This window comes from Hibiscus syriacus, unplaced genomic scaffold (assembly GCF_006381635.1).
Source record: "Hibiscus syriacus cultivar Baekdansim isolate YM2019G1 unplaced genomic scaffold, ASM638163v2 tig00117000_pilon, whole genome shotgun sequence".
NCBI lineage: Eukaryota > Viridiplantae > Streptophyta > Magnoliopsida > Malvales > Malvaceae > Hibiscus > Hibiscus syriacus.
This window is the reverse complement of record NW_024063516.1, coordinates 888,223-901,923: the sequence shown is the minus strand read 5'-3', so window position 1 is coordinate 901,923 and position 13,701 is coordinate 888,223. Positions and strand designations below refer to the sequence as shown.

The 13,701-nt window shown below is 36.5% G+C and overlaps 1 pseudogene; it reads right to left on the bottom strand.

Moving 5' to 3' along the window:
* Positions 1-2,369: 2,369 nt before the first annotated feature.
* On the bottom strand, positions 2,370-8,734 carry LOC120194728 (annotated as a pseudogene).
* Positions 8,735-13,701: the final 4,967 nt, after the last annotated feature.

Genomic DNA, 13,701 nt, shown 5'->3' with positions numbered 1-13,701 from the left:
GTAGATATGTTGGCTCTATCAGGCATTATTTAATCCTCAATGATTTATAAGCTTAGTTGACACAAGTACTCCAGTTTGAAGGCGCCAAAGTTGACATATTTCTAAATTAACATCCATATGCAGTGATCATATTCGATGTCAAGCTCTTAATCATTTCTTCAAGCAAACGCTCTCTCTACGGCATGTTTTGGTAGTTCATTATGTGCTAAGATGCTACAGAAATCGTTAGTTTGTTCATCTCTTCTACATCTCATAACCACCTGCGTGCTACTATGCCAGTGGTGCCCCCTGCTCTCGAAATGCCTGGAAGTGTGCAGTTGCCTTATCATTAAACTTCAAATGCGTACACTTTGTATGATAATTCTTTCATGTTGGCAATCTTCTCTGATGGAGTTGAAACATGGATGCAAAATTCAATTGTTTCGCTCTCGTCTGGACTTCTGTTACAAATAGGAATATGCTGTTCGGATATACGAGCTTTTGGCTGTCATACCTTGAGAACACCGTGGTTCATATATTCATTTCATCAACTACCATCCGAGGCTCAGCACAGCATATGTTAGTAAATAGTAGTGATTAACCCTGGGAATTAATGTTGAAGGAAACGAATAAAAAGGTTATTGCTTCAAACAGTCTTGCATGTGTTCCCCAAGATAAACACTGCCAACAGAAGTCATGAGCTTATGCAAACGAGGAAGTGGGTGACAGGGATACCTAGTATGATGAGCCAAATAAAGACAATGATAATGACTGCCGCGATGTTCAACATGTGGAGTTCATCCACGGCAGTTTTTGTATCATTTAGGGACAATTTGAGTGCTTTTCGATCTCTGAAGGCATTCACCTTGAAGAGGAAAAAAATGTGTTTTGATGTGAGTGTAAACAAATTAAGACAAAAATATGAATTATACTCCAATTACCAGCCAATTATTGAGTGATGCCTCGCTGATTCCTTCTTCAGTTCCTCTCCGAAGAGATTCAATGCTTTTAAAGCTTCATCTTGACCCATAAAGCACATAATGTCTGTAAGGTAAATCTATCTGAGAAGATTCGTGTCATTAATTTAATTAGCATGACAGCATCTTTGGACATTCATAGTTACAGATTGAGGCAACAGAAAGAGAATTTTACTGAGAATCTGGCTTAGCAACATTCTGTAAAATCTTAGCTGCTTCGGCCTTCGTGTGCTTGCTATTCACTTGTAATTTTCATTGAAGATCCATAATCATTCTGAGAGTTGAACATATGCTCATCCACTGTAGACAAGTGTCCGTGGCTGACCATATTGATCTTCCTCCTCATATTCCAAGCTGATACATTCTTCTGATTCAGCTTATGAAGGTGATCGAATTGGATATCATCATCTTTCCTCTTAGATATTCTCCTTTGATTTCTTGGACCATTCTCAACCATACTGGTTTTTCGTTGTTTACCGCTTCCTGGTTCCTCCTCGGTCCTTTGTGACTCCATGATCTCGCGTACGTTATCCCCTTCCTCTTGTTCAGTGCTGTTTATATCAAAGAAGGGTGGACCAGAGAGCATTTCAATGACATATTGATTGAAAATGACTTCCTGGTTTCTTTCAAAGAAGGTGTTTACACTTTACATGGAACGATGAAGCGAGGACCTTCAAGGTGTTCCCATTTTCTTTGGCAGCAGCAGCATCGTTGCTGTATACGTTGAATTATTGGAGTGAAGAGGAGAGGTTTCTCTTGTTGCTGTTTTGCATTACAACGGTATGATTTTCAAAGTTTTCTCAATGGTTCTATCCTAGGAAGTTATCAAAATTTTCAACTTGTTTGTGTGAAGTAAAACTGACCATTCAATGCACCTTTTAAATGGCGGGACAGTATGAAATTTCCCCATGAAAAAATTCGAGCATTGTCAAGGTGAAAGATGATTTGACCCAAGCCAAAATTGCATTTGCGAAAACACACTTGTGTCATTAGCCAAGCCAAAATTCCAAGAGCATCTTATGGTGATGTTCTTTTCTTTGCGTCTAGCATAAGTTCCCATGTCCAGCCCGAAATTCTCACGCAGATTCTTCGGTTTTCACGTGGAGATAGTTGCGGTTCCATGAAAATGAAGCTCTCGTAGTTTTGTCCTCATAACAGCACCGTTTCGACAGACCTACAGTTCTTGTAGGTGTAGATGTATTTCAATGTATTGTTTTGAGTTCATCAGTTCTTTAAAATAATTTTCTTATATATTTATATTCTAATTTCTCGTATATATTCCCACTTGATAAAGCGTTCTTCAAATGGTTGTCAATGGAGCTTGAGCAACAAGCAGTCACGGAGTGTTTATGGTCTTCTAATGAGTGACCATTTGTTAATAATCAAGAATCACTCAAACTGATTTAACAACCATCACGGTGGAGAACCATTACTGGACGGTAGAACGGCCTGGAGAATAGAATATGAAACAGCAAAAGCAATCTGCAGCAAGCAAACTGCCAAATCTCGAGTTTAATCCATTTCATTGGTGAACTGCGGTTGATCATTGAGCAAAGGCATCTCCTCTTTTTAAGTGCAAACACTGGATAGAGGATATATTCACCGATTGCATAATAAGCTGCCATGTAGCTTTCAGGTTCATTACTTTGAAAATATTGAGTTCAAGTTCACATATGGAAAGAAAAATAAATTAGTATGCATATTATAAGCTAAAAATGCCAGTTGGCAGGATTCCTGACCTAAAAGCCAGTCCAAATTTTCTTGGCCATTTGCCTTCTGCAACTCCTCCCATTTTTCTTTGACTGCAACCCTTTTCAAAGTTACCGGGCATCTCTTAATGGAAAGCATAAGCAAAGGATGATCTCTTAAAACCTCCCGTATCTACTGGCTAAGCCTTCCAAATTTTTTGAAATTTCGGCGAATTCGGGTCTCCGAGATGGATCCTGTTGCCAGCAGCTCCACAAAATTTGGGTGAGCATGCTTAGGAATAACAGGCCTTAAACCCTGAAATTCACCCAAGGAAAGCACTTTGTTGCTTCAAGTCTCGTATGGAATCTGGAATCAATTAGAAAAATTAGATTGATTTTTTCTAACCTAAACCATAAACTACTAGAAGAAAAGATAAACCAAGATAAACCTTAATATGTAAATCAAATAACTTCAGCAGGAAAAGGAGAGGAAAAGATGAAGAAACAAGTTGCGTTCTTTACAGCCAAAAAAATACCCTTCCACTAAGCAGTTCCCATAGAACAACTCCGAAACTGAAAACCTCAGCTTTGTGATCATATGGTTTGTGTTCAATCACCTTCCACGGACCAAGAGCAGACAATATGTCAGAGCTGGATGAAACTGCTAAGGCGAATAATGTTAAATCATTTAATACAGTAGTCATGGTCTGGAATGTCATCAAAAGTTTCATCGATCATAAATTTATAGGAGCGTGCTCAATGAAATAGATATAGTTTAAAACATAGCTGAATAAGTAATGCAACGGTTTTTAGTACTGAATGAACAATAATCAACTCCGAGTTAAGGTATGCTTATGCAATACTTGTAAACAAGAAAAAATGCAAGAAACTGAAACAAGAAACATATGATCCACGACCTTTATCCAGAAAAAAATTGAAAAAAAATAAACATAAGATCATCTTAAAACTGAAAATGGAATAGAAAATTTTTAAGGTCACCAACCAAAACAAATCAGTAGTATTCTATATGCACCAACAAAAAAAACTCGATCAAACCTTTATCCTAGTTCTACTCTACTTAGGTTCTCTTTTTGTTAATGAGACCGTCACCTCTTACAATCTCAACTCATGCTGCAGCATAACCGTTGCTGACCTTCAATTTTCACCACAGCAAACAATCTCTTAAATCCTTCACCTATTCAAGCATTCACTGAAAAGCAATTTAAACTGCCCTTACTGGCCATTAAAAGATTTTACAAAGGCCCGTTTAGGCCAAGCATCCCGTGGATTGCATGCTAGAAGTTGCTTTAAAAAGCTTGATTTGTTATGGACTAATATTGCTGCCATTCATTTTTAAAAAGTAATAGAAATGTTAAATATCCAGGAAAGAATGAAATATACAAGAATACCAACCTCTGGAGCCATCCAACGATATGTTCCAGTTTCTGCAGTCATCACACCAGGCTGAGCTTGCACCCTGGAAACACCAAAATCAGTTACCTTGACAACCTGTGACATAGATCATTAGGGGTGCAAGGGAGGGCTGAAATCAAGGGCCAACCAGCTCAATCAATAGGCATATATATACATATATATATATATATAGCATACACATAATCTTAATGCAAACAAGTGAACCAAAATAGGTCTATACTTCATGTTATAAGCAACTAACTCCTCACTCCCAGTTTAATTTGTTGATTTAGTTTGACCACTAATACCAAATAAACGGCAGATGCTGACTAACACACCATATTGGAATATGGTCGTTGACTAAACACAGTAACATATACAGAAATCTCAATCCCATCGGGTGCCTTGTACATTGGGAAAAAGATGATCAACATTCTAAACCCTTCACATTTAACCTACTCAACCTATCCCCCACCCCCACCCCAAAAAATAATAATAAATAACATAACACTAACCAGTTCAAATTCTTCTCAAATCTTAATTCTCAAGGTGCCATTCTTTTTAAACAAAATTTGTCAGCTATCAATACAATATATAAATGTAACAACTTCAAAGGTGCAACTAGTAAGTGACATATTTAGTTTTGATAATTTACTAAATTAGCTGTTTTAACTTTAATTATCGATTTTCTCATTAAATTAAAAAATAGTCGCTCATTTTTAACTTTTCTTTTAAACATAAAGCCTTAACTAAAATAAACTTTTCTCAATCTAAAAAAGCATCTAATAATAAAGTTTATACATCAAAATATTAATATCGACCAATTATATCATGCACAAGAAAATTACAAGTAGTTTAAACTGGTGACTTAAAATACCTCGACAGTCACCTCCACACCTGTAGAACTTTCAGTTGTTTTGCACATAGAAGGCAACAAATTTATCAGTAAATAACATAAACAAGTGCATCACTTACTCCATTTTCATCCATCAAAAGATTGGCAGCTTATACTCTTCTGATGCAAATAGCTCATTCCCTTGGAAACATCAATTGCTACTTTGAGTAAGAATGGCAGTTTAAAACCAGATTTTTGTTTATGCAGAAGGTCATAAATGCTTCCACCAGACATAAACTCTGGAAAAAAAGGATATAAAATTGAAATTGAAAATAAACTTGGAAAAGAAAATGAAAACTATATTTCTAGTCAAGCAACGAGGTCTAAATAGAAAGTAGCATAAAACAAACCTGTCACAATGCACAAGCTAGGAGGGCTGGTACATGCACCGATGAATTGAACAACATTCTTGTGCTGAATTTTCCTATAAATTCCAAAGAAGAAAAATAAATAAATTTCATGATAGTAGGGTGAAAATGGTAGTTTATCTTTTCTAAAAGAAATCCAATTGAAATTTAATTAGCTCATCAACAATAGGTAATATTAAGGAAAAGTAGACGAAGAAAGCCTGCAGTAAAAACAAACTGTGATTAAACAGACCTCATGATATTAACTTCTTGAGTAAATTCCTTTAGGAGGTTCTCATTTAGACGCTCAATCCTAAGAACTTTGATAGCTACATCTTGACCACAGAAAGTACCTTTATACCTGCATGCGTCACAACATGATTTACTAGTATCATACACAAACTGAGAATGGCATTAAGGATAAAGAACTCACAGATCACCATAGGAACTAGAAGTCAATTTGCTTTCATACTTTAACAGGGTAGTATCAATTTCCCAAACACCATTTCCACTACCATGTATATTTACATGATTGGAGTTAAGTTTGTTTTCAGTTTGCTCTAGCTCCCTAACATGATAGATGGCATGAGACTTTAAACCGGAATGCTTCTGCAAAGCAATTGAAATTTGAAACTATGAGAGGCCAATGCATGAGTAGAAGATCACAAAAACAAGGTATTCCAGCTTTATCCTCGATAATGATTATCCTCTTCTTTTCACAAAAGAATACTTAAATTAGAATGGCAAAAGAAAAGAAACAGAGGCAGGACAAAAAGAAAAAGCTAATAAAAATGAAGCAAACTCAATTTGATAAAATTTTCAGGAAATTAGGACATATCCTCTGAAACAGAGATAATATTAATTCACCAAACATTCATTGCACCAAATAACATGTGCGTACACCAAATTTTTTAATACTGAAAAATAAAAACACTGTTAATTTTTCATTATAAATCAAAATAATCATCAACGTCATAAGATAAATGTCAGTATAAAATAGTCACCTTTTAAGGTAACTTCCAACCCAAGAAATTCTCACTTCATTTAAAAAACAAAAAATTGGATGATTTAGAATCTGATCAGCAGAATTTCTTCGGTTGAAAGTTACCTTAAAAGTTAAAAGTAATGTAAAAGGTGACTATAAACCATACTTTTCTACCGTTAGTGAGAAAGGGACATCAAAATAATGGATTGTTGTAGTTATAAGATAGAATAGCATCTCACATACCTCAACCTTGGATATCTCCTTTATCAATACATTTCTGAGTTGCTCGGTATCCTACAAACCATAAATATAAAAGTATGTCAATCACCAAGGGTAATTGATGGAGAGGCAAACAATATAGAAAAGAAAATGTCTAACTGGGCAAGATGTAAGCTAAAAAAACTACTTCAAGACTGATAATAAACCAGAGAGACAGAAATCAATCATAGTGCTATAGATATGCAGATTAAAAGGCTAATGCACATTTTATTAAAACCATTAGAAACTCTGTGATGCTCTTCCCAAGTGATAGTGACGGTGTGTGACATAATATCAGAAAAGCAGAAAGAATACCTCAAGAGCCCAACCATCGACAACGAACACATCCAAGGAATAGCCATCTGTTGTGGAAAAAACATGTGCTTCTTGTATGTTCAGCGCAAGTTCAGACAGTAAAGAAGTCAACTGAAATTTCAACATGAAACATCTTCAATTGTAAATAGGAAAATAACCACTGACCAGATATTGTTTCCAAAAAATATTAATACAACTAGAAAAAGTAGGAGACATCGACTACCTGTGTTAGAAGTTTTGGTTTGTCATTTGTTGAAATAGTGATCTCATGCATCAGCCTAACAAATCATGAATTATTTCACAAACAATCAAATACAGATTTCCAGAAATAAAAAGAAAATACTTACTTTCAAAGTCTTATAGCTTTAGTTCACCAGTAAGAATCCAAAATAAGTTAAGGGGAAAAAATATTTAGATAGGAAGCATAAATGACATCATTGACAATAAAGCATACGACACCAAACATCCAAAATAATGGAGAATGGGGGTACACACAGTTTTGCACTTAGCTAGTAAGTTTACGGACCTATATGTTGAGAACAGTTTAATTCAGATCACAAACAAATACAAAAAATAGCAACCAGCAGGGGAGAGCTGTTTTAGAAGTATTTACCGATAGTGAATTTGTTTGGCATCAAATATAACTTCCATATCTTTAATCACTCTTTTAGCTTCATGCACAAGCTCAAGATCCGATGATGTACCAAAGGCAGGTGGCGGATGAACCCTAAAATAGAGGGAAAAGTAAGAGGAGAAACAAAAGCATTGAGGACATCATAAATTACCAGAAATTTATGAGATTTGAAGTGACTATTTTGATTTCTTAAAAGAAAGAAGACCAAGTTGATGTTTGCATAACCCTGCCTCTTTTTGTTCGGATAATCTGAACACTGAGCATCAGCTTTTCTTGCAAACTTCATATGCACTGATATAACCTGGTTTCTGTCTGAAGCAGAACGAACCTGTATAAGAGAAAAAATTTGAAAAGATGAAGATGGCTGAGCAAATTATTATAAGTCCTTCAAAGGGGGCATGATAAAACCATCAACATATAAGTATTGGACCACTCTTTCATAAACAATCATAAGATATGACTAAATAAGGAATGGACAAAGCTTAATCTGAAAGATGAAAGAGAAGATCTGGCAAAAATACTTGCACAAGCCGAACTTCGATTGCAGGTTTACTAGCAGGATTGCGTGTCTTCAAAAGTAATCTTTTGTGCATAAAAACATCTTCTACCCTCTGCACATTTACATCAAATGCGTACCTAAAATATAAAAAAATCAACACCAAAAGAGCCAGTGAATGGAAATTACAGTTAACTTCTATTTCTTGACAAAATAAAGGGAAAAGTATGGTATTGTTGACGCTCGGTTTGGGAGCTCAGAAACAAACAAGGAAAAAAAACACGAACAGAAAATAAAAGGTCACGTAACTCTGTTACATTACACTCTTCTCTGAACGAAATCTCACTGATGATTAAACCCGAGTCCGTAAAGTTAATTTACTGGATTCAACTTCTCTTTTTCTTTGTATCCAAACAAAAATATACATTGAAAACTTGAAATTCACTCAACAAATCAAAACCATCGAATAATAAGCGGGGGAAAGGAAACGAAGATATACACAAAACGGGATTCGGCGATTGTTACCTCGTAGGAAGTCTAGAGAAATAAGCCCAAAGTTCATCTTCAAAGGAAGGGAAGGTTGAATCCTCAATATTCAAGTCCCCGAGTCGACAAAGAACTTCATTATACACTTCAATCTTTTGCCTCTGCTTTCGTCTCTGACTGGGCGGGAAATCCTCCGCTCTACTACTGCAACTCTCCGTATCCCCCATTACAAAAGTATGGGGAAGCAAATGATCCAGAAAAAAACAAAATACAAGTAATATTATTAAAAAAAAATCTTGCTGGAAGAAACAATTTTGGTGCGAGGATCAGAGCTGCATGTATTGGCAAGCTAACGGCAACGATTATATTTATCTTTTAAAAATATAGCGCATGATGAAATCAGCTTGGCGCCGCGCCCATGTACTTGCCTCTTACTCTCTATGCTTCTTCTCCTCCGTCTGCTCGTTATAAATTACAAACAGATGAATTTGGATTGGTGTTTGGGTGACAACAAAAAGAAAGGAAAATAAAAGAGTTGAAACAGTGGGGCATAATGCGCAGCCCGCCAGCACATGGATTCTAACGATGCTATTGGTTGCCTCGCATTGGTTATATTGTTGCTGATCGAATAAAGTAAAATCGCAACTAATAATTTGAGAAAATAAAATATGAAGATAAAAGAGACAAAATTTACGTGGAAAATCCCTAAATAATATAGGATAAAAACCACGGGCAACTGTAGAAGAATTTCACTATGAGAAAATAGGAATTACAACTTTTCTCGATCTACCAATGAGAAAACAATGATAATTCTCTCTTGATAAGAAGGAGAAAACAACTCTTAAGAAACTCTCTAAATTCTCTCTAGTATTGGAAGAAAGCTATAATGCTTTGGGATGATTTTGAAGGTAAATGAGTTAGGGTATTTATAGTTAAAGCTTAATGACTAATCTTGAAAATACCCTAAAGTACAATGACTAAATGTGAGATTTTACCATTACCAAAAATCAATAATTTTGATGAGTCATTATGCCAACTAATGCACTTTCGGTGCATTATTGAAACCAATTTGGTGCTTGCATGGCTGGCAACTTTCAATAATCTCCCACTTGAAGATTTGATTGGAACAATCATATCTTCACACCATTCTTTCTACCTTGTACCATCATGTTGATTACGTCTCTGACAGACCACAAGAGAATCGACACCAAGTAAATTTATTAGCATTGATCGCCTTCGTCATGAACTCTGCTATGTTGTCTTTGGTATGGATCTTCTGCATATCTACCGACCCTTCTTCCACATTTTCACGAATGAAATGGTACTGAACTCGTATGTGCTTTGTCCTTGAATAAAATGTTAGATTCCTTGCTAAATACAAGGTGCTTTGACTGTCACAAAATAAAGAGACATACTCTTGATTGTGCCCAATCTCCTCCAATAGCATCTTCAACCAGATTGCTTCTTTACTGGCTTATGTAGCTGCTACATATTCTGCCTCTGTTGTGGATGTAGCCACAACTGACTGCAATTTTGAAACCCAGATTACAGCTCTACCAGTAACTTTGAACACATATCTTGTAGTAGATTTGTTTTTATCCAAATCCCCTGCATAGTCAGAATCGACATACCCATTGATAAGTAAGTTTGATCCTCTGTAACATAATACAATATTTGAGGTCCCTTTGATGTATCTCAGGATCCTCTTTACTGTATTACAATGCTCTTTGCCTGGATTCTCCATGTACCGACTAACCACTCCCACTCCTTGTGCAATGTCTGGTCTTGTGCATATCATAATGAACATTAAACTTCCCACTGCCGATGCTTACGGTACTCGAGACATCTCCATCATCTCTTCTTCACTGCTAGGACTCATACTGAAGGATAATTCGAAATTAATAGTAATAAGGGTAGAAATTGGCTTACAATCTTGCATGCTGAATCGTAACAAGATTTTCTTTAAGTAATTCTTTTGTGAAAGCCAAATCTTCCTATTACTTCTGTCTCGGTGAATTTGTACCCCTAGAATCTTGTTTTCTGATCCCAAGTCCTTCATTTCAAATTCCCTAGCCAGTTGTGCCTTCAATTCTTTAATATGATCTTTGTTGGGTCTTGCAACCAACATGTCATCCACATACAACAGCAATATAACAAAATCGTTATCACCAAACCTCTTGAAATAAGCACAAGGGTATGCATTAAGTCTGTTGTATCTAAGGCACATAATGAAGGAATCAAATCTCTTATACCAACACCTCGGTGTCTGCTTTAGACCGTACAGAGATTTGTTCAACCTGCAAACCAAGTTATTCTTTTCTTTTTCTTCAAAACCTTCAGGCTAGAGCATGTAAATCTATTCTTCAAGATTTCCATGAAGAAAAATTGTTTTAACATCTAGTTGCTCTAGATGTAAGTTCAATGTAGCACACATTGCCAAAACTACTCGAACTGTTGTTAGTCGAACCACAGGAGAAAATATTTCATTGAAATCAATACCTTCTTTTTGAGCATATCCTTTGACCATCAGTCTTGCACGATACCTCTCCACTTGATCATCACCATTTCGCTTGATTTTGAAGACCCATTTGTTACCAATTGGTTTCCTTCCTTGTGGTAGTGGCACAAGGTTCCATGTATTATTTTTATGAAGGGCTTCAATTTCTTCTTGCATCGCCATCATCCACAGTGAAGCATCTGAGCTGTTTATTTCCTCCTAGAATGTTGATGGCTCACCGTCCCCTGTTAAAAGGTAGTATGCAATATTTCCTTCTATAACATAATCTGAGTGCCAATTGGGACGTCTTCTCACACGATCTGATTGACGAGTTGTTGGAGCTTCAGAACTCTCTGTTCTTGTTCATCATGTGCTGATTCTACTTTAGAATAATCTCCTTGTTCAACCTCCTTTTCCACATATATTTATATAGTCTCTGACTTTTCAGCGCTATCATCATCTTTTTTTCTTTGTAGTTTATCCTCTACAAAGATAACATCTCTGCTGATGATCACTTTGCAGGAAGTGGGATCCCACAAGTGATACCCCTTTACTCCATCAGCATACCCCAAGAATTTGCATTTCCTGGATTTTGGATCCAACTTTGAAATTTCTTGGGAGTTGTACATCACATACACAATACTTCCAAATACATGAAGGTTTCAATAATCAGCTGATTTACCAGTCCACATCTCCATTGGTGTCTTCAGCTCTATTGCAGTTGATGGAGCTCGATTCACCAAATAACAGGCGATATTGACTACTTTTGCCCAAAATGATTTTTCTAGGCCTGCATCCCTCAACATTGCTCTTGTTCTTTCTAACAAGGTTATGTTCATCCGCTCTACCACTCCATTTTGTTGAGGAGTGTTCGCCACAGTGAACTGACTTTTGATGCCTTCTTTCTTGCAAAAGTCATCAAATTCTTCACTTGTGTATTCTCCTCCATTATCTGTTCTGAAACACTTGATCTTATTTCCAGAATCAAGTTCCACCCACGCTTTGAAGATTTTGAAAGTGGAAAACACTTCTGACTTCTTCTTAATAGGGTACACCCAACATCTCTTGGAGTAGTCATCAATAAATGAGACAAAATATTTTGCTCCGCCTAGGGATGTAACTGGTGCTTGCCATACGTCAGAATGTACCAATTCTAGAACACTTTTGCCTCTAGAATTTAACGTGTTGAATTTCAACTGGTGCTGCTTACTTGTTACGCAATGCTCACACAAAGGAAGTGTTACATTTGTTAAGCCTGGAAGTAGCTTTTGCTCCACAAGGACTTTCATTCATTGTTCTGACATGTGTCCAAGTTTCTGATGTCATAACATTGCAGAATCTGAACTACATGAGACAACATAGGCTTCTGCTTCTAGCAAAGTCTCTCCCTTCAGCATGTACAAGTTTGCAGCTATCTTTTTGCCTTTCAGCACCACAAGCGCTCCACGGAACACCTTCATGATTCCTTTCCGTGTTTCAATCTTGCTTGCATTATTATCCAACAATCTGTAGGATAATAAATTTTTCTTTAGGCCTTTTACGTGCCGCATAACTTGAATAACTTTAATTGTTCCATCATACATCTTCAATTTGATGGTTCACACGCCAATAATCTCTAAGGCATGATCATTGCAGCTATACACAGATCCTCCTGAGACATGTTCATAATGATGAAACCATTCTCTTCTTGAGGTCATGTGATATGCTGCTCCCGAATCAATGAGCCATATATCTGCAAATCTTTTTCTGCCTTCCTCGGTGGTTGACGCTTCACAGCATAGAGCATCTCCATCATCTGAAGTGTTTGCGGTATTGCCTTGTGGATTGAAGTTTTTATTTAGACTCCAACAATCCTTCTTTAAGTGACACTTCTTTCCACAGTTGTAGCACTTTAAATTATTCTTGCTTCTCGACTTTGATCTACCATATTTGTGACTGCTGCTTTGGCAACGTTTCGTTGATCTCCCTCTCATCGTTGTCAACGATTCTGCTTGTTGTAGATTTACTTGTCTGTCTTCCTTGTTCTTGCGATGATTTTCTTCTTGTAGAACAACAACTGCAACGTCATCGAAGACTAGATTGGTGACATTACTATTTGTCAAGTTGATGATAAGTTGATCATACGAATCAAGTAGACTTTGAAGTAGAAGTTCAGCACGTTCTTGTTCTCCTATTATACATCTTAGGGATGTAAGATGAGAAAATAAAGTGTTCAGCGTGTTTAAGTGCTCCGTCACTGAAGTAGATTCTGTCATACGAAGAGTGTATAATTTCCTCTTAAGGAAAATTTTATTGTGCATCGATGTTGCCTCGTACAATTTGGTGAGATAATACCATATCTTTTTAGCTGTCTTATTCTCCTCGATGCTTGACAATACTTCATCTGCTAATGCTAGATGAAAGTTTGCCATAACATTCCCGTCCATCTCGTTCCATTTTCTTGTCATCTGTGGAATCTACCGGCCTTTCACTGATAGTTGCTAGACAACCGTCTTTCCTCATGATGGCCTTCATCTTCAATTTCCACAATGAGAAATTTCTCCCATTGAATTTTTCAATATCAAATTTCATTGCCATAGCTTCTTTTACGGATAGCTCACACTATTTCACTATCGTGAACAGTTTTCTGGAACCTTCAAAGAATGGTTAATAACTTCTTAATTTCTTATGTTGGAGGATTCACCTTTTGGTGGCAACCACAAAGACAATAACCAGATATTACACACTCTAA